The sequence below is a fragment of the Choloepus didactylus genome, chromosome X, assembly GCF_015220235.1.
Source record: "Choloepus didactylus isolate mChoDid1 chromosome X, mChoDid1.pri, whole genome shotgun sequence".
NCBI lineage: Eukaryota > Metazoa > Chordata > Mammalia > Pilosa > Megalonychidae > Choloepus > Choloepus didactylus.
The window spans coordinates 95,674,913-95,696,978 of NC_051334.1; positions in this window are offsets into that span (position 1 = coordinate 95,674,913).

The window sequence follows — 22,066 nt, forward strand, 5'->3', positions numbered from 1 at the left end:
GTTACTATCAGACAACTTTAATTCTTAATTCCCCTTAAACAGGGAAGTACCAAAGCAGGAGCTCTGATGGGATTTTGAAAAGTGAAAAGATAAAGAGTTGGAGAGCACAAAAGGAAAAGAAGTAGGAAAAAATAACCCTTTCAGAGCCAAACCTCAGCTCCCTGGGTTTGGGAGCCAGAGCCTGAGCTTTTACTTGTCCCTATATGCCCCCTTTTCATGGATCTGATTCCTTTTCCAGTATTCTGAACACCTCAACTCCAAAAGTCTCTGTTTTTCTTTATTGTTGTTGTCAGCCCTCCCTCCTCTCTGTCAGACAGGTTCCTCTCACCTCCTTTCCTGCCTGCTCCTGGTTAATCTGTGCTTCAAGCTTTTATTCAGCAGTCTGAATTTATTAATTAATTCTGCAACTGGTGCTGGTTTGAGCCCCCTTCCTTGCTCCCAGCATAGATTGGTTCTTTTCCCATCAAGGAACCGGCTCCAAGACCATGTGCCATGCCTGGGGAGGAGGGGTGCCTGCCCCCTGACTATGGAATCTAACAGTTTTTTCTGAAATCTCAGCCATTCTGCCCACTCCACATTGGTGTATGATGCATGAGTGATCACTGAAGTCCCTGAAACAGCTGTTTCATACAGTTCCTGGTTATTTTACAGCTACCCTATAGGAGTAACTGGATTCCACACCTCAACCGTCCACCATCTTGTCCCATCTTCCTATCATCAATTGTCCTTTGACAGGGCCTCAAAGTCAACTCAACAGGGACAGAACAGTCTCTTTAATAAATGGTGTGTGGGGAACTGGATATCCATGTCTAAAAGAGTGAAAGAAGACCACTTTCTAGCATCATATGTAATTATTAACTCAAATTGGATCAAAGACCTAAATACAAGACCCAAAACCCATATAACTCCTAGAACAAAATGTAGGGAAGCAACTTCAAGATATAGTGATAGGTGGTTTCTTAGACCTTACACACAAAGCACAAAAAAATGAAAGAAAAAATAGATAATTGGGACTTACTCAAAATTTAATAGTTTTGTGCTTTAACAAAAGACTTTGTCAAAAAGGTGAAAGGCTGCCTACTCAATAGGAGAAAATATTTGGAAAACATATCTGTTAAGGGTTTGATATCCAGAATGTATAAAGAAATCATACAACTCAAAAATAAAGGTGGGAGGCGGGGCCAGATGGCAGATTGGTGAGCTGTATGTTTTAGTTACTCCTCCAGGAAAGTAGGTAGAAAGCCAGGAACTGCGTGGACTGGACACCACAGAGCAATTTGACTATGGGCATACTTCATACAACACTCATGAGCACATCAAACTGCTGAGATCAGCGAAATCTGTAAGTTTTTGCAGCCAGGAGACACACGCCCCTCCCTGCCAGGCTCAGTCCCATGGGAGGAGGGGCCATCAGTGCTAGGAAGGAGAAGGAGAAGAGAGAACTGCAGTGGCAGCTCTACTGGAAACTCATTCTACTGATCCAAACTCCAACCATAGATAGACTGAGACCAGACAACAGAGAATCTCAGAGCAGCCAGCCCAGCAGAGAGGAGACAGGAATAGAAAAAAACATCAAGAAAATCTCCAAAATAAAAGCAGAGGATTTTTGGAGTTCTGGTGAACATAGAAAGGGGAAGGGCAGAGCTCAGGCCCTGAGGCTCATATGCAAATCTTGAAGAAAAACTGATCTCTCTGCCCCCTGGACCTTTCCATAATGGCCCTAATTGTTTTGTCTCTTAGCATCTCAATAACCCATTAGATCTGTGAGGAGGGCTTTTTTTTTCTTTCTTTCTTTTTTTGTTTCTAAAACAATTACTCTAAGAAGCGCAATACAGAAAGCCTCAAAGACTTGCAATTTGGGCAGGTCAAGACAAGAGCAGAACTAAGAGAGCTCTGAGACAAAAGGCAATAATCCAGTGGCTGAGAAAATTCACTACACACCACAACTTCCCAAGAAAAGGGGGGGGTCTGTTCACAGACATCATCTTGGTGGACAGGAAACACTCTTGCCCATAGCCAGCCCCATAGCCCAGAGCTGCCCCAGACAACCCAGTGTGATGGAAGTGCTTCAGATAACAGGCACACACCACAAAACTGGGCATGGACATTAGCCTTCCCTGCACCCTCAGCTGGTTGTCCCAGAGTTGGGAAGGTGGAGCAGTGTGAATTAACAAAGCCCCATTCAGCCATCATTTCAGCAGACTGGGAGCCTCGCTACACAGCCCAGCAGCCCAGAACTGCCCTGGGGAGATGCCACTCACCTGTGACATAGCACAGTCTTCCCTCAACAGAGGACCAGTGCGTGCATGGCCTGGAAGAGGTACCCACTCGCAAGTCTCAGGAGCCATATGCCAATACCAAGGACTTGTGGGTCAGTGGCAGAGACAAAGTGCAGCAGGACTGAACTGAAGGATTAGACTATTGCAGCAGCTTTAAAACTCCAGGAACACCAGGCAGATTTGATTGTTAGAGCCACCCCCCCCCCCAGCCGCCCAGGCACATGCCCCATATACAGGGCAGACAACACCAACTACACACACAAGCTTGGTACACCAATTGGACCCCACAAGACTCATTCCCCCACTCACCACAAAGGCTAAGCAGGGGAGAACTGGCTTCTGGACAACAGGTGGCTCATGGACAACACCTGCTGGTTAGTTAGAGAAAGTATACTCCATGAAGCTGTAGATCTGATAAATTAGAGATAAGGACTTCAATTGGTCTACAAATCCTAAAAGAACCCTATCAAGTTCAGCAAATGCCAAGAGGCCAGAAACAACAGAAAATTATAAAGCATATGAAAAAAACAGACGATATGGATAACCCAAGCCCAAGCACCCAAATCAAAAGATCAGAAGAAACACAGTACCTAGAGCAACTAATCAAAGAACTAAAGATGAACAATGAGACCATAGTACGGGATACAAAGGATATCAAGAAGACCCTAGAAGAACATAAAGAAGAAATTGCAAGAGTAAGTAAAAACATAGATGATCTTATGGAAATTAAAGAAACCGTTGACCAAATTAAAAAGATTCTGGATACTCATAGTACAAGACAAGAGGAAGATGAACAACGAATCAGTGACCTGGAAGATGACAGAATGGAAAATGAAAGCACAAAGGAAAGAATGGGGAAAAAAATCAAAAAAATCAAAATGAACCTGTGCCGGTTTGAATGTATTGTGTCCCCCAAATGCCATTATCTTTGATGTAGTCTTGTGGGACAGACTTTTGGTGCTGGTTAGATTTGCTTGGAATGTGCCCCACCCAGCTGTGGGTGGTGACTTTGGTGGGATACTCCCATGGAGGTGTGACCCCACCCATTCAGGGTGGGCCTTGATCAGTGGAGCCATATAAAACATGCTGACTCAAAGAGACTGAACGGAGTGCAGCTGTGAGTGACGTTTTGAAGAGGTGCAAGCTTGCTAGAGAGGAACGTCCTGGGAGAAAGCCATTTTGAAACCAGAACTTAGGAGCAGATGCCAGCCACATGCCTTCACAGCTAACAGAAGTTTTCCGGACGCCATTGGCCATCCTCCAGTGAAGGTACCCAATTACTGATGTGTTACCTTGGACACTTTATGGCCTTAAGACTGTAACTGTATAGCCAAATAAACCCCCTTTTTATAAAAGCCAATCCATCTCTGGTGTTTTGCATTCCACAGCATTAGCAAACTAGAACAGGACCTCAGGGATATGATAGATAATATAAAACGTCCAAATATAAGACTCATTGGGGTTCCAGAAGGGGAAGAAAAGGGTAAAGGTCTAGGAAGAGTATTCAAAGAAATTGTTGGGGTAAACTTCCCAAATCTTCTAAACACCATAAATACACAAATCATAAATCCCCAGCAAACTCCAAATAGAATAAATCCAAATAAACCCACTCCAAGACATATTCTGATCACACTGTCAAACATGGAAGAGAAGGAGCAAGTTCTGAAAGCAGCAAGAGAAAAGCAATTCACCACATACAAAGGAAACAGCATAAGACTAAGTAGTGACTACTCAGCAGCCACCATGGAGGCGAGAAGGCAGTGGCACAATATGTATAAAATTCTGTGTGAGAAAAATTTCCAACCAAGAACACTTTATCCAGCAAAGCTCTCCTTCAAATTTGAGGGAGAGCTTAAATTTTTCACAGAAAAATGCTGAGAGATTATGCTAACAAGAGACCTGCCCTACTGGAGATACTAAAGGGAGTCCTACAGACAGAGAAACAAAGAAAGGAGAGAGAGACTTGGAGAAAGGTTCAGTACTAAAGAGATTCAGTATGGGTACATTAAAGGATATTAATAGAGAGAGGGGAAAAATATATATGACAAACATAAACCAAAGGACAAGATGGCTGATTCAAGAAATGCCTTCACGGTTATAACATTGAATGTAAATGGATTAAACTTCCCAATTAAAAGATATAGATTCACAGACTGGATCAAAAAAATGAACCATCAATATGTTGCATACAAGAGACTCATCTTAGACACAGGGACACAAAGAAATTGAAAGTGAAAGGACGAAAAAATATTTCATGCAAGCTACAGCCAAAAGAAAGCAGGTGTAGCAATATTAATCTCAGATACAATAGACTTTAAATGCAGGGATGTATTGAGAGACAAAGAAGGCCACTACATACTAATAAAAGGGGCAATTCAAGAAGAAGAAATAACAATCATAAATGTCTATGCACCCAATCAAGGTGCCACAAAATACATGAGAGAAACACTGGCAAAACTAAAGGAAGCAATTGATGTTTCCACAATAATTGTGGGAGACTTCAACACATCACTCTCTCCTATAGATAGATCAACCAGACAGAAGACCAATAAGGAAATTGAAAACCTAAACAATCTGTTAAATGAATTAGATTTAACAGACATATATAGAACATTACATCCCCAATCACCAGGATACACATACTTCTCTAGTGCTCATGGAACTTTCTCCAAAATAGATCATATGCTGGGACATAAAATAGGGCTCAATAAATTAAAAAGATTGAAATCATTCAAAGCACATTCTCTGACCACAATGGAATACAATTAGAAGTCAATAACCATCAGAGACTTAGAAAATTCACAAATACCTGGAGGTGAAACAACACACTCCTAAACAATCAGTGCGTTAAAGAAGAAATAGCAGGAGAAATTGCTAAATATATAGAGATGAATGAAAATGAGAACACAACATACCAAAACCTATGGGATGCAGCAAAAGCAGTACTGAGTGGGAAATTTATAGCACTAAACACATATATTGAAAAGGAAGAAAGAGCAAAAATCAAAGAACTAATGGATCAACTGAAGAAGCTAGAGAATGAACAGCAAACCAGTCCTAAACCAAGTAGAAGAAAAGAAATAACAAGGATTAAAGCAGAAATAAATGACATAGAGAACAAAAAAACAATAGAGAGCATAAATATCACCAAAAGTTGGTTCATTGAGAAGATCAACAAGATTGACAAGCCCCTAGCTAGAATGAGAAAATAAAAAAGAGAGAAGACCCATATAAACAAAATAATGAATGAAAAAGGTGACATAACTGCAGATCCCAAGGAAATTAAAAAAATCATAAGAGGATACTATGAACAACTGTATGGCAACAAACTGGATAATGTAGAGGAAATGGACAACTTTCTGGAAACATATGAACAACATAGACTGACCAGGGAAGAAATAAAAGACCTCAACCAACCCATCACAGCAAAGAGATCCAATCAGTCATCAAAAAGCTTCCCACAAATAAATGCCCAGGGCCAGATGGCTTCACAGGGGACTTCTACCAAACTTTCCAGAAAGAACTGACACCAATCTTACTTAAACTTTGAAAACATTGAAGAAAACGGAACACTACTTAACTCATTTTATGAAGCTAACATCAATCTAATACCGAAACCAGGCAAAGATGCTACAAAAAAGGAAAACTACTGGCCAATCTCCCTAATGAATATACATGCAAAAATCCTCAACAAAATACTTGCAAATCGAATCCAAAGGCACATTAAAAAAATCATACACCATGACCAAGTGGGGTTCATTCCAGGCATGCAAGGATGGTTCAACATAAGAAAATCAATCAATGTATTACAACACATTAACAAATCAAAAGGGAAAAATCAAACGATCATCTCAATAGATGCTGAAAAAGCATTTGACAAAATCCAACATCTGTTTTTGATAAAAACACTTCAAAAGGTAGGAATTGAAGGAAACTTCCTCAATATGATAGAGAGCATATATGAAAAACCCACAGCCAGCATAGTACTCAATGGTGAGAGACTGAAAGCCTTCCCTCTAAGATCAGGAGCAAGACAAGGATGCCCACTATCACCACTGTTATTCAACATTGTGCTGGAAGTGCTAGCCAGGGCAATCTGGCAAGACAAAGAAATAAACGGCATCCAAATTGGAAAAGAAGAAGTAAAACTGTCATTGTTTGCAGATGATATGATCTTATATTTGGAAAATCCTGAGAAATCGATGATACAGCTACTAGAGATAATAAATTTAGCAAAGTAGCGGGATACAAGATTAATGTACATAAGTCAGTAATGTTTCTATATGCTAGAAATGAACAAACTGAAGAGGCACTCAAGAAAAAGATACCATTTTCAATAGCAACTAAAAAAATCAAGTACCTAGGAATAAACTTAACCAAAGATGTAAAAGATCTATACAAAGAAAACTACATAACTCTATTAAAAGAAATAGAAGGGGAACTTAAAAGATGGAAAAATATTCCATGTTCATGGATAGGAAGGCTAAAGGTCATTAAGATGTCAATTCTACCCAAACTCATCTACAGATTCAATGCAATCCCAATCAAAATTCCAACAACCTACTTTGCAGACTTGGAAAAGCTGGTTATCAAATTTATTTGGAAAGGGAAGATGTCTTGAATTGCTAAAGACACTCTAAAAAAGAAAAATGAAGCGAGAGGACTTACACTCCCTGACTTTGAAGCTTATTATAAAGCCACAGTTGTCAAAATAGCATGGTACAGGCACAAAGGTAGACATATAGATCAAAGGAATCGAATTGAGAATTCGGAGATAGACCCCCATATCTATGGCCAACTGATCTTTGATAAGGCCCCCAAAGTCACTGAACTGGGTCATAAAGTTCTTTTCAACAAATGGGGCTGGGAGAGTTGGATATCCATATCCAAAAGAATGAAAGGGGACCCCTAACTCACACCCTACACAAAAATTAACTCAAAATGGACCAAAGATCTCAATATAAAAGAAAGTACCATAAAACTCCTAGAATATAATGTAGGAAAACATCTTCAAGACCTTGTATTAGGCAGCCACTTCCTAGACTTTACACCCAAAGCACAAGCAAGAAAAGAAAAAATAGATAAATGGGAACTCCTCAAGCTTAGAAGTTTCTGTACCTCAAAGGAATTTCTCATAAAGGTAAAGAGGCAGCCAACTCAATGGGAAAAAATTTTGGAAACCATGTATCTGACAAAAGACTGATATCTTGCATATATAAAGAAATCCTACAACTCAATAATGATAGTACAGACAGCCCAATTATAAAATGGGCAAAAGATATGAAAAGACAGTTCTCTGAAGAGGAAATGCAAATGGCCAAGGAACACATGAAAAAATGTTCAGCTTCACTAGCTATTAGAGAGATGCAAATTAAGACCACAATGAGATACCATCTAACACCGGTTAGAATGGCTGCCATGAAACAAACAGGAAACTACAAATGCTGGAGGGGATGTGGAGAAATTGGAACTCTTATTCATTGTTGGTGGGACTGTATAATGGTTCAGCCACTCTGGAAGTCAGTCTGGCAGTTCCTTAGAAAACTAGATATAGAGTTACCCTTCGATCCAGCGATTGCACTTCTCGGTATATACCCAGAAGATCGGAAAGCAGTGACACGAACAGATATCTGCATGCCAATGTTCATAGCAGCATTATTCACAATTGCCAAGAGATGGAAACAACCCAAATGTCCTTCAACAGATGAGTGCATAAAGAAAATGTGGTATATACACACGATGGAATACTACATGGCAGTAAGAAGGAACGACCTCATGAAACATATGACAACATGGATGAACCTTGAAGACATAATGCTGAGCGAAATAAGCCAGGCACAAAAAGAGAAATATTATATGCTACACTAACGTGAACTTTGAAAAATGTAAAATAAATGGCTTATAATGTAGAATGTAGGGGAACTAGCAATAGAGAGCAATTAAGGAAGGGGGAACAATAATCCAAGAAGAGCAGATAAGCTATCATGGGTAAATTTAACGTTCTGGATATCCCCAGGAATGACTATGGTCTGTTAATTTCTGATGGGTATAGTAGGAACAAGTTCACAGAAATGTTGCTATATTAGGTAACTTTCTTGGGGTAAAGTAGGAACATGTTGGAAGTACAGTAGTTATCCTAGGTTAGTTGTCTTTTTCTTACTCCCTTGTTATGGTCTCTTTGAAATGTTCTTTTATTGTATGTTTTTTTAATTTTTTTATTTTTCATACAGTTGTTTTTAAAAAAAAGTTAAAAAAAAAAAACAAGGAATAAAATATGTAGAGCCCCCTTGAGGAGCCTGTGGAGAATGCAGTGGTATTGGCCTACCCCACCTTGATGGTTGCTAACATGACCACAGACATAGGGGACTGGTGGTTTGATGGGCTGAGCCCTCTACCACAGGATTTACCCTTGGGAAGACTGTTGCTGCAAAGGAGAGGCTAGGCCTCCCTAAAATTGTGCCTAAGAACCTCTTCCCAAATGCCTCTTTGTTGCTCAGATGTGGCCCTCTCTCTCTAGCTAAGCCAACTTGAAAGGTAAAATCACTGCCCTCCCCACTACGTGGGATCAGACACCCAGGGGAGTGAATCTCCCTGGCAACGTGGAATATGAGTCCCGGGGAAGAATGTAGACCCGGCATCATGGGATGGAGAACATCTTCTTGACCAAAAGGGGGAAATGAAAGGAAATGAAATAAGCTTCAGTGTCAGAGAGATTCCAAAAGGAGCCGAGAGGTCACTGTGGTGGGCACTCTTATGCACAATTGAGACAACCCTTTTTAGGTTCTAAAGAATTGGGGTAGCTGGTGGTAGATACCTGAAACTATCAAACTACAACCCAGATCCCATGAATCTTGAAGACAATTGTATAAAAATGTAGCTTATGAGGGGTGACAATGGGATTGGGAAAGCCATAAGGACCACACTCCCCTTTGTCTAGTTTATGGATGAATGAGTAGAAAAATAGGGGAAGGAAACAAACAAACAAACAAACAGACAAAGGTACCCAGTGTTCTTTTTTATTTTAATTGCTCTTTTTCACTTTAATTATTATTGTTGTTATTTTTGTGTGTGTGCTAATGAAGGTGTCAGGGATTGATTTAGGTGATGAATGTACAACTATGTAATGGTACTGTGAACAATCGAATGTATGATTTGTTTTGTATGACTGCATGGTATGTGAATATATCTCAATAAAATGAAGATTTTAAAAAAAAAGGTGACCCAATTTTAAAAATGTACAAATGACTTGAGTAGACATTTCTCCAAAGTGGATCTACAAATGGCTAAATAGCACATGAAAACATCATCAACATTATTAGCTATTAGAGAAATGTACATAAAAGCCACAGTGAGATATACTTTCACACTCACTAGAATGGCTACTATTAAAAATATAGAAAATTACAAGTGTTGGAGATGACAAGAAGAAATAGGAACACTTATTCTCTGCTGGTGAGACTGTTAGATGGTAAAGCCACTGTGGAAGACAGTTTTGCAGTTCCTCAGTGTGCTGGTTTGAATGTATTATGTCTCTCAAAATGCCATTATCTTTGATGTAATCTTGTGTGGGCAGATGTGTCACTGTTGATTAGATTGTAATTCTTTGAGTGTTTCCATGGAGATGTGACCCACTCAACTGAGGGTGATGACTCTGATTGGATAATTTAGATGGAGGTGTGACCACAGCCATTCAGGTGGCGTCTGAATTAGATCAGTGGAGCACTATATAAGCTCAGACAGAAGTAGTGAGCTTGCTACAGCCAAGAGGGACACTTTGAAGAATGTACAGAAGCTGAGAGAGTAGCTGCAGATGAGAGACAGTTTGAAGATGGCTGTTGAAAGCAGACTCTTGCTCTGGAGAAGCTAAGAGAGGACAAACACCCCAAGAGCAACTAAGAGTGACATTTTTGAGGAGCTGAAGCCTAGAGAGGAATGTCCTGGGAGAAAGCCATTTTGAAACCAGAACTTGGAGCAGACACCAGCCACAAGCCTTCCCAGCTAACAGAGGTTTTCTGGACACCATTGGCCATCCTCCAGTGAAGGTACCCAATTGTTGATACCTTACCTTGGACACTTTGTGGCCTAAAGACTGTAACTGTGTAACCTAATAAACCCCCTTTTATAAAAGCCAATCCAATTATGCTGTTTTGCATTCCAGCAGCATTAGCAAACTGGAACACTCAGGAAGCTTAGAATAGAACTGCCATATCATTCCACCATCTGGCTACTAGGCATATACCCAGAAGAAGTGAAGGCAGGGATATGAACAGATATTTACACATCAATGTCCATAACATCCTTATTCACATTAGCCAAAATTTGGAAGCAACCCATGTGTCCATCAAGAGATGGATGGGTAAACAAAATGTGATATATGCATACAAAGGATGTTATTCAACAGTGAACAGGAATGAAGTTCTGAAGCATGTGACAACATGGATGAATCTTCAGACATTATGTTGTGTGAAATAAGTCAGAGACAAAGATATATATGTATATATTGTACGAGGAATCTCACCTCTCTTCTCTTGCGAGTGTCTGCATGCCCTCTCACATGCATTCTTTTTTTTTAATTTTATTTTGAAATAAATTCAAAGTTACAGGAAAAGTTGCAAAAACAATACGAATCCCATATACAGCATAACCTGACCCCCCTCCCCTGATACCCCGATCCACCAACTTTAACATGCTGTCACACCACCATTTCTTTCTTTCCCTCCCTCCCTCCCTCCCTCCCTATCACCCATCATCTATTGCTCTGTCTTCTGAACATGAGAGCAAGCTGCACACATCCTTCAACAAACACTATAATTCACATATACAATTCCCATGAACAAGAACATTCTTTTATGTAATCCCATTAAATGCAGCTAAGAAGTTCAAGAAATTCAACATTGATACAGAGCTTACATTCTATATTTCCTTTTTTTTTCTTATGTTCCAACTGTGTCTCTTTGAGCCTCCTGTCCTCCTTCCTCAGATCCCATCCAGGATCATCCTTGGCATTCAATTTTCATCTATTTAGACTGTTTTTTTTTTCTTTTTCCCAATTGTGGAAACATATATGCAGCCTAAATCTTCCCATTCCACCCCCTCCCTAGCATTCCATTAGTGGGATTAAACACATTTAGAATGTTGTAATGCTATCACCTTCCCACCATCCATTACTATAAATTTCCCTTCACCTCAAACAGCAATCCTATACTCATTTCTTAACTCCCCATTGCCCCTTCCATCACTTCTCATAACCCATACTCTACTTTTCATGTCTATGGTCATATTCTCCGATAATTTCCTTGTGTTTACTGTGGGGCTTAACTTTAACCTCTTAAATCCATAACAACCTTGGTTTTCTTTGATACCAACTTAACTTAAATAGGACATGTAGACTATGTTCCTATACTCTTCCATTCCCCCACCTTTATATAGTTCTTGTCAAAAATTACATATTTTATGTTAAGTCCAAAACCACTGATCTGTCATTAGAATTTACATATTTTATATCCTGTAAGAAGTAAATAGTGGAGTTACAAATCAAAAATTATTGACTTCTATTTGTATTCCACTGTGGTCAGAGAATGTGCTTTGAATATTTTCAATTGTTTTTTTTTTTTTTAATTTATTGAGGCTTTTTCTCTGTCCCAGCATATGGTCTATTCTGGAGAAAGTTCCATGATCACTAGAGAAAAATGTGTGTCCTGGTGATTTGGGATGTAAGGTTCTATATATGTCTGTTAAAATTCTCTATATCTCTCTCTCCTTTCTTTGTTTCTCTGTCAGTAGGGCTCCCTTTAGTATCTGAAGTAGGGCAGGTCTTTTCTTGGCAAAATCTCTCAGCATTTGTTTGTCTGTGAAAAATTTAAGCTCTCACTCAAATTTGAAGGAGAGTTTTGCTGGATAAAGTATTCTTGGTTGGAAATTTTTCTCTCTCAGAATTTTAAATATGTCATGTCACTGCCTTCTCGCCTCCATGGTGGCCACTGAGTAGTCACTACTTAGTCTTATGTTGTTTCCTTTGTATGTGGTGAATTGCTTTTCTCTTGCTGCTTTCAGAACTTGCTCCTTCCCTTCAGTATTTGACAGTCTGATCAGAATATGTCTTGGAGTGGGTTTATTTGGATTTATTCTATTTGGAGTTTGCTGGGCATTTATGCTTTGTGTATTTATATTGTGTGGAAGGTTTGGGAAGGTTCCCCCAACAATTTCTTTGAATACTCTTTCTGGACCTTTACCCTTCTCTTCCCCTTCTGAGACACCAATGAGTCTTAAATTTGGATATTTTATTTTATCTATCATGTCCCTGAGATCCATTTTTATTTTATTTATTTTTTTCTCCATTCTTTCTTTTTTTCTTTCATTTTCTGTTCTGTGGTCCTCTAGGACACTGAGTCGTTGTTCAGCTTCCTCTAATCTTGTATTGTGAGTATCCAGAGCCTTTTTAATTTGTCCAACAGTTTCTTTTATTTCCATAAGATCTATTTTGTTACATACTCTTGTAATTTCTTCTTCATGCTCTTCTAGGGTCTTTTATATGTCCTTTATATCCTGTGCCATATTCTTCTTCATGTCCTTTATATCCTGTGCCATGCTCTCATTCTTTGACTGTAGTTCTTTGATTAATCTTGCCAAGTACTGTGTCTCTTCTGATCATTTGATTTGGGTGTTTGGGATTGGGTTCTCCATATCATCTGGTTTTATCATATGCTTTAAGATTTTCTGTTGTTTTTGGCCTCTTGGCATTTGCTTTGCTTGATAAGGTTCTTTCAAGTTATAAAAAATGCCAATCTAATTTTTCAGATCTACAACTTGGTGGCATTCACTTTCTCTAACTAACCAGCAGATGGCATCTGCGAGTCACCTATTCCTCTCAAGTCAGTTCTCCACAACTTTGTCTTTGTGGTGTGTGTGGAAATGACTCTTGTGGGGTTCAATTTGTGCACTAAGTTTGGGTGTGTTTTTGGTGCTGTCCACCCTGAATGTGGGGCATGTGTCTGTGTGGTTAGGGAGGCAGGGCAGCTTTAATATTCAAACCTCCCAGGTGTTCCTGGAGATTCAAGGCTGTTGCAAGAGTCTAAGCCTTCACTTCTGTCTTGCCACAGATTTTCTCTGCTGCTGACCCGCAAGTCCCCAGCATTGACATAGGGTCCTTGGGTTTTCTGAGTGGGCCCCCCTTCTCAGCTGTGATCTTCCAGGTCCTCTGCTGTGGGAAGGCTGTGCTATGTCGCAAGTGCATGCTGTCCCTCAAGGGAAGCTCCAGACCACTGGGCCATGCAGGGGCACTCACAGCCTGATGCAAAAATGGCTGAATGGGTTGTCTCAACACCACCCCTTTTTGCACAGCTCCACCTTCACAGCTCTGGGACAAGTAGCTGTGGGTGCACCCAAGGCCACTGTCCATGGCCAATGTTGTGGTGTGTGTGTGGTGCCATGGGATACACTCCCCATCAGACTGGGTTTCCTGGCATGGCTCTGGGCTGTGGGTCTGGCCCCAGGCAGGAGTGTCGCCAGCATGCCGGGGAGCCGGCTGCAAGTGGTGCAGTTTCTTTCTCCTTTTGGCTCTCCCCTCTGTCCCCCTGGCCCTGAGGCAATCAGCATCTGGCTATCCTCCACGCCAGACACTGAAAGGTTGGCAAAGCCCACTTCTGCCATGCTTCACTGCACGGTTCTCACTGTAGCAACTGCAGCTGCTCCTGGGTTTTATTTTTTTAAGGAACTAGTCCATCTCCAAATGCCAACCCCTTGTTTCCCCACACTGCAACATGGCCATGGGACTTTCAGCTGGCTTACTCACTCATTTCAGAATGCAGACTCCTGGCTTCACCAAGTGCATGGTTCCTGTGGTTTTAGCAGACTTGTCCAGCTGATGCATTGCTGGAAGCAGTGTTCTGGGTCACTTTCTGGTTTTTAGCTAGTATTTTTCATGGAAGTGTTTTTTTGCCCTGTCTCACCTAGCCACCATCTTAGGTTCTCTCTGATATGCATTCTTAAACTTTCTACCTGCTTTCTCAACCTGTGCTGTGCCCTTGAATTCTTTATCATGGTATGGCAAAGTACCTAGAAGCCCAAATCCGACAACATATTTTGGCAAGCCAGCCAGGAGACACTTTTCCTCTCCAACCATCTGGATTGGTAGTTCATGGCTATTGACAGGGGGCTTGGCTGCATGCTTTCACTTTTTCTTCTCATTTGGCTCATTGTTATCCTCTCCTATGTCCTCATGCAACTCTGTGTCCCTAGAAATCTAGGGACTCTGATCCAGCTCCCCCAGGACATAATCTCAGGCTACTCTAAATTCTCTGGTTCCCTCCTTGGAGGTGGCAGGAGCACATCTCCATGCCATACATATCCAAGGAGACTCAGAGTGGCAGTTGATGCTGCCCTTGAGACTGATCAGATTTTCTCCACATTGTGCAGGAGTCTGATGGGAGTCAAATCAAGTCCACCACTCCTCCTTCTCCTCCTCCTCCTTCTTTTTTCTCTCTCTCACTCTTGCTCTCATTCTAGCTCTCACTCTCTCTCTCTCTTCTACTTTCAGAGACTTCCCCACACTCTCTCTTTTCCTCACTTCTGGGGACCCAGACCCTTCCTCCTGCTGAATCTGTTCCTCTTTTCACCTCTTGGACAGAGATCCTTTCCCCTCCATGAGAGTCTCCTTTCTCCTCTGTCTGGCTTTCAATGCCTTCTGAGACATTCCATCTTTTGTATCACAGGATTCTGGGCTAAGGATTCTTGTACCAAACAAGGTGTTCTCTTTAATATTCTAGGGAGTCACCTGCAGTCTATGCTCATGGAAATTAGGTATTTTCCAAATGGGAGCATCTCCCCTCCAGGCCTTGATCATTTAGTCTCTATTGAGACCAATTAAGCCTGAATATAAAGCTTCCCTTCTTCTAGAGCCTGCTCACTTTTTAGCTCTCAGGAAAAGGCAAACTAGAGGACAAAGGTATTCCCAGACATGTGGTCCTAGTCTTCTCTCAGGTGGAGCAAGTGCCTGCACCACAGGAGCATAGGTCTAGACTTCTCCTGGAGAGGAACTTCCTGGGGATGTCTAGCAACTTTATTCCCCATGTTCCCAAGGCATTGGTCAATGGAGAGTAAGGACTCCTTGAAAGCATTGTCTTGGAATTCTGGTCAAGGCCCAGAAAACTTCCAGAATTGTAAGTCCAGACATCTTTCATGAAAGTTGTCCCAGGATGCCCAGTAAATTTACTTCCTGTGTTACCAAGAGATTGGGCCAGTAGGGAGGGAAGCACCCAGCTCTGATACTGGTTGGGACACCAAATAGTCACAATGGTGCTAGTGAGTCCCTCTATTCCCTTTTCCAGAGAAAATGGGAAGTGCTAATAGCTAATATAAGCTATAAGATGGGGAAGCATAGCCTTCCAATGGACTCTCAATTACAATACCATCCTCCAGTCTGTAAAAGATGGGGAAAGTAGTCAGAAATTCCCTATGCCTTGTGTTATGCCTATATCTCAATTTAGCTATCAGAGAGGGCAAGCTGACTTCAACAATAAGAGCCATATGGTCACCTGTTTGCTAGAAAGCATATAAAAATGTACCACTAAGACAGTTATTTATAATAAGGAAAGTAAATCAGGAGAAAGAGAAAAACTGAGCCCTGTTCCATGGAGGCTAGTGGAGGCTGTTAAAAAGTATGCTAATGTCAGCCCAGACTCCCAGGAAGCTCAGATTTTGCTGGGTAACCATTTCATCAGCCAGTCTGCCCCTGACATTCAGAGAAAGCTGCAAAAGCTCTCCATGGGCCCTCAAACTCCTGCTAATGACCAGTTAGGAACTGTCTTCTCTGTCTTTAACAATTAGGGCAAGGTTGAAGAGGAGAAGTCAGTGAGAGGTAAGCAAAAAAAAAAAAAAAAGAACAGGCTCAGCTTATTGCAGTCACTTGTAAAAGTGCCCTGTCCCCTCAGGGTCACCCAAATCATGGCTCCAAGCCTCAAGGACCTTGCTTCAACTGTGGGCCAGAAGACCACTGGCAGAGATAGTGCCAGAAACTTTGAGACAAACCTCAATGTCAGGACCCACTGGAGCCTTTCCCCAAGTGCCACCAGCATTGGCATTGGGTTGGGACTGCACAGTCTCCAAAAGGGGGCAGGATAGCCCCTAGAGCCTTGCTTGTGACAAGTGAAAAGACTGAAAGGTGCCCAAGGTCTCATATGGCTCCGCTAACCTCACATTGTATCATCAACCTAGAGGAGTCTAGTGTGCAACTTGATGCAGCAGGTAAGATTATTAATTTCTTAATTAATACTGGATCCATTTACTCTGTCCTGAGCTGCCTCTCTGGACCTACCTCCACTTGGATTTGCCTAGTTATGGAAGTTGACAGAAAAGCCAGAACTAGAACAGACTCTACCCCTATCTTTTGTAAGCTTGAAGACATTTTAGTGTTCCATCAATTTCTCATTGTCCCTGAATGCCACAACCCCCTACTAGGGAGAGATCTTCTTCAATCTCTGGGGGCCAGCTTAAGACAAGTAGCCCTGGCTAGTGTTTACCCATTTGTTTGCCCTGAGGCCCTTACTAAGTTGAGGCCTCTTGGCATCCCAAAGGAGTTCCTTGAGCAAGTAAACCTGTCTGTATGGGATGAAGGAATCCTTAGGCAAGTCCACCAAGTAGCTCCTGACTGCATTCAAGTTCTCAGTCACAGATCTTAAAAATGCATTTTTTTTTATCCCTCTTAACCTTAACTTTCAATACCAATTTGCTTTTGAATGGCAGGGACTTAAAGATAAGATTCACACCCAGCTCACTTATACAATGCTGCCCCAAAGTTTTTGAGTTAGTCACCATATCTTTGGGACTGCCTTAGCAGCAGATCTTACTAAACACCAGCTGCCTCAAAGCACAGCCTGGCAACATGTTAATTTTGTGAACTAACATACTCCTAGTATGAAAGTGAATCTTTTTGCCAAGCTCCAACTAAGTGTTCTGAAAATCTCTAAAGAAAATCCTAAGCTCCATCTTGCTCCTGCCTCTGTTCAGATCATGTATTCAGTTTCTTACCCAGTTTATTTCTTCCAGATTAGAAGCCTTTAACAACAAACTTTTCCTCACCAGAAACCCCATGCTCAACCAGCTACTCTCAATTGCATAGCCAGAGAATTCTATGCTCCCACAAGTAGGGCCTGCAACTCACTGACAGTTTGAAGCAGCTACAGAAGACAGGCCATCAGCCCAAATTCCTTTAAGATTAAAGAAGCTAGAAATCTCTGAGGGGCAAATTGAGGCAGGGTTAGAATTAGAGTAGTGGTTGGCTGGCTGAGCAAAGGGCAAATTCTAAGATATGGTCAGGCTGCAAGGAGAAAGATATCTCTGAGAAGAACAGAAACAAACAGCACCTGAGGGCCCATCTGAGAGTCATTTATGGGGAAGGGTGGGGCCAACTGACCCTGTTTGGGTGAGTAATCTACAGTTAAGCATAATGGAGGAGGAAAAAGGGGAAGGTAGTAAAATAGTTAATAAAACTTTAAAAAGGAACAAAAATCTATAAAAGCAGATTGCTCCACAGTGTCATGGTGTCCTACCTCTCAACTCTCTTTTCTTGCTAGAGTGCCTGCATGTCCTCTCACATGCTGTGCTCATTTAAATCTATTATGTACCTCACAAAATTTGTGTTATTTTAATCCAATCTTGTGGGTGCAGGCTTATTGTGAGTGGGATCTTTTGATTAAGTTGTTTCCATGGAGATGTGACCCCACCTGTGCTGGTTTGAATCTGTTATGTACCCCATAAAAATCCATCTTCTTTAATGCAATCTTGTGGGGACAGACCTATTATGGGTTGTGTCTTTTGATTAGGTTGTTTCCATGGAGATGTGACCCACCCAATTGTGGTTGGGACCTTTTGATTAGATTATTTCCATGGAGATGTAACCCTGCCCATTCAAGACAGGTCTTAATTAGTTTACTGGCACCCTCTATGAGAGGACAGAAGGCAGGGACATTTTGAACAGAGCTCAGAGCTGACACAGACCCAGACATTTTGACATGCTAACTAAGAGATGAAGCCCAGAGTTTGCCCCAGAGAAGCTAAGAGAAGACCCCCAGACACTTAGAGAGAAATGCCCTGGGATAAACAAGCAAGAACACACAGAAGCTGAGAGAGAGAAGCAAAGACAGAATCTAAGAGACATTTTGGAGAAAGCAATAGAAGCCAGAAGCTAACCCCAGGAGAGGCCCACATCCCCATTGGCCTTTCTTCAGAGAAGTTATCATCCTATTGATGCCTTAATTGGGATATTTACATGACTTTAGAACTGTAAACTTGTGAACTAATAAACCTCTTTGTAAAAACCAATTTCTAGTATTTTGCATTTTGTCAGCTTTAGCTAACTGGAACACATGTGTTCTTAATAAACTTTCTACCTGCTTTCTCAAAACAACTGTATGATCTCACTAATATGAACTAATTATAATATGTAAACTCATAGAGTTAAAATTTACAATATAGGTTACCAGGAGGTAGACTGATGGTAAAGAATGGGGAATGTTTGGTGAATGAATTCAGAATTTTTAATTAGGTTGAATTTAAATGTTTCAAAGTGGATAGAGGTTATGATAAGTGTAATTAATAGCACTTAATTGTGTGCATGATTGTAGTTAAATGTGAAGTTTAGAGTCATGTATGTCACTATAAGGAAAGCTAGAGGATAAAACATGGGATTGTCAAACACAGTGAACACTGTGGTGAATGATGACTGTGATTAATAGCATGAATATAAAAATGTTCTTTCATGAACTAGAACAAATATATGTCACAAAAGTGCTATATGGGAGAAATGCACCTCTTGCAAACTCTTGAATGTAGTTAACAGTCATATTTTAATATTCTTTCATCAACAGTAGCAATTGTACCACACAAATGCTAGGGGTCAATAAGGGACAATATGGGGCATGGGATGTCTTTCTTTGAGTAATGAAAATGTTCTAAAATTGATTGTGCTGATGAATCCACAATTATGTGATGATACTGTGAGCCAGTGATTGTATTCTTTGGATGGATTGTATAGTGTGTGACTATATCTCAATAAAACTGCTGAAAATAGTATTTCCAATTGATAATAAATGTGTTCTCAACATATATCTCTGATTTGATATGCTATACCTCCCTACACAATTTGATTTAAACCCACTGCCAAGATGTTTTCTACTCTCTATTTTGAAATGTCACCTTCACAAAAATCTGTAAATGAAAGCAAATTTCATTGCATGGAAATTACAAGACACGATTTGTTGGTTCACTCTTGTATGACTATGTTTACTGGTAATTTCTGGAAATAAAAACAAATCAATGCAGCATATTTAGGCAATATCCTAAATCAAAATATGAAGGAGATGAAGTATGAGTATTAGTAACAGTCAATAAACAGTAACATAATCATATACTTTTATAACAATATTTTAGTGAAATATATATATAACAATCTTGCAATCATAAAATTAATTTCACCCTATTTTCATTGTATTCCATATAAATATCTATATCATTGTGCATGTTAAACCAAGAGTAGAAGGATAAGAAAATTCAGTAGTCTGTCTCATTATTCTCAGTTATATGAATGTTTTGTTTGAAATCTATGAACATATCTTTTCTTCCTACTCTTCATAAAACAAAGTTAAATTATCAGTCACATACCATAGATTCAGTGTTTTTCCCATGCAAAATTACTTTTTTAAAATGTGAACAATTCTATTTGATAGCTACATCTGTTCTTAGGCTAAGGCATAAATTTGCTGATAAAAACCTGCTGATTTTAAAAAAATATATTAATGACAAAACCATTAATGACAAGAAGGGAAAGGCCAATTCCACTATACTTGGTGAAGCATTGGTGGTTATTGGGTTGTTGACAATGATGCTATGATAGCAGAAAACATCTTTCATGGCATTTGGTTCTCATTTTCCTTTTATAGCCTGGACAAATAGTCATTTCTCTTATCATTGAATCCTATTATTGACATGACAGCAGAAATAATTAAATATAATGATTCTTTGTGCATCTAGTAGAAAAAGAAATCATTCTGTGTAAAAATTTGTATTTGGAAAATTTTCAGATCATACCAAGATAGATGGTCAGCATGGTCAAAATGTTGCCAGACTCTAATAGTTATGTTTATACATACAATTATTTAGAAAAGCCTTGAGGAAAACTGGCAAATTCTTAAAATCTGGAAAAATATATATTTAAGATATATAGAAGTGTGCATGTGTATATTCCCAATCAGAATGAAGATTGCTTTAGTATGTACTTATTGTGTTGTTTCAGTTTTATGATGATTTGCACTGCATACAGCTCTAAAACTTGCATGAATTTTAATTTAAAATAAATTTATTGAAAATATAGGAGCACTAAGAAAACATTTTTTCATCACTTTTCATGACTTAAAATGTCATAGATTTATGGCAAGTTAGAAAAATACATGATTATAAAAGTTTAAATCCAGACTAGGAGCATTCTGAAAATAACATCGTTTCATGCTCCTTTGTTACAAACTCAATTACAATGAACACCTTCTTATAACCAAATGGTATACAAGCCCTAATCAATGACCATTTATTTTGGTCAATGTTCAATATAATGAAACTCCAGTATGACTATTCTTCATTAATACAGACAAATATTTATTAATTTATACTAACTCAGGCATGGTTTGAGCTGAATATTACCTTGGCTTTATAAAAGCAAGGAGGTTCTTCCAGGTACAATTAGTTCATAAAAATGTATATTATAATTTTCCATCTCTTGTATTTGTTTTAATAGCTTTCACACCCAAGTATCAATAGCCTAATTAAAAGCCATCTAGGCTTAATAGATTCCATTGTGAAATAAACTTCAGGACTTGGAATTTCCATTAAAATCAGGTGTTTTTCCATTAGGATAAGTTGTGCAAACTACATGAATGTTTTTTCCTTATAATATTAATATGAGTAATTTATTACTTTTCCACATTTGCTGTACTTTTGACATCATATTCTGAAAATGGGCAGTTTTGTACTTTCTACTTAGGCATTTGCACCACACTCTGTGCATCACTCCATTTTAAGACATGATATATTTCATTGTATGATTAATATTCTAGCAATATATCACAAGAGTAATATTACTAATTGAGTTCCATTTGTGACTGCATCTTGATAAAGCATGTTAAAAATTCTATTCATTCACAACTGGTATCCACATGGGTTGCTGACTTCAACTTGTGATATTCTGAGTGAGTGATTACATTTTGTGGCATTTTAATCTTAACATTTTCCCTGTCTTGTGGTTGTAGAAAAGGTGTGTAAACAGTTAATTAGTCTTAACAGGAATAGATAAAGCAGTTAATATACACAGAAATGTGAAAATACTTATGTGGCATTTATTTGGCAGTAATCTGTAGGACTAAAGAAAAGTACTAGAAATCCACAGCAATGTTATGGGTCAATAAGTATGTAGACAGTTAATATACACAGAAATGTGAAAATACTTATTTGGCATTTATTTGGCAGTAATCTGTAGGAATAAAGAAAAGTACTAGAAATCCACAGCAATGTTATGGGTCAATAAGTATGTAGACAGACTTCCAGATGATGAAGATGGTAAGATGCTCTAGGTGCTGTATTCCCACAGTATCTTTGAAAAACAAGTAAAAACTGTCAAAGACATCTTCTTCAAAACTACAGAAAACAGTTAAAAGGATTCAGTAACTGGGGGAATGTGATATCAAGAAAATGCAGTGTTAAAAATGATAGAGACTTGGCTGCCACAAGCCTTGTCCATGCAGCAG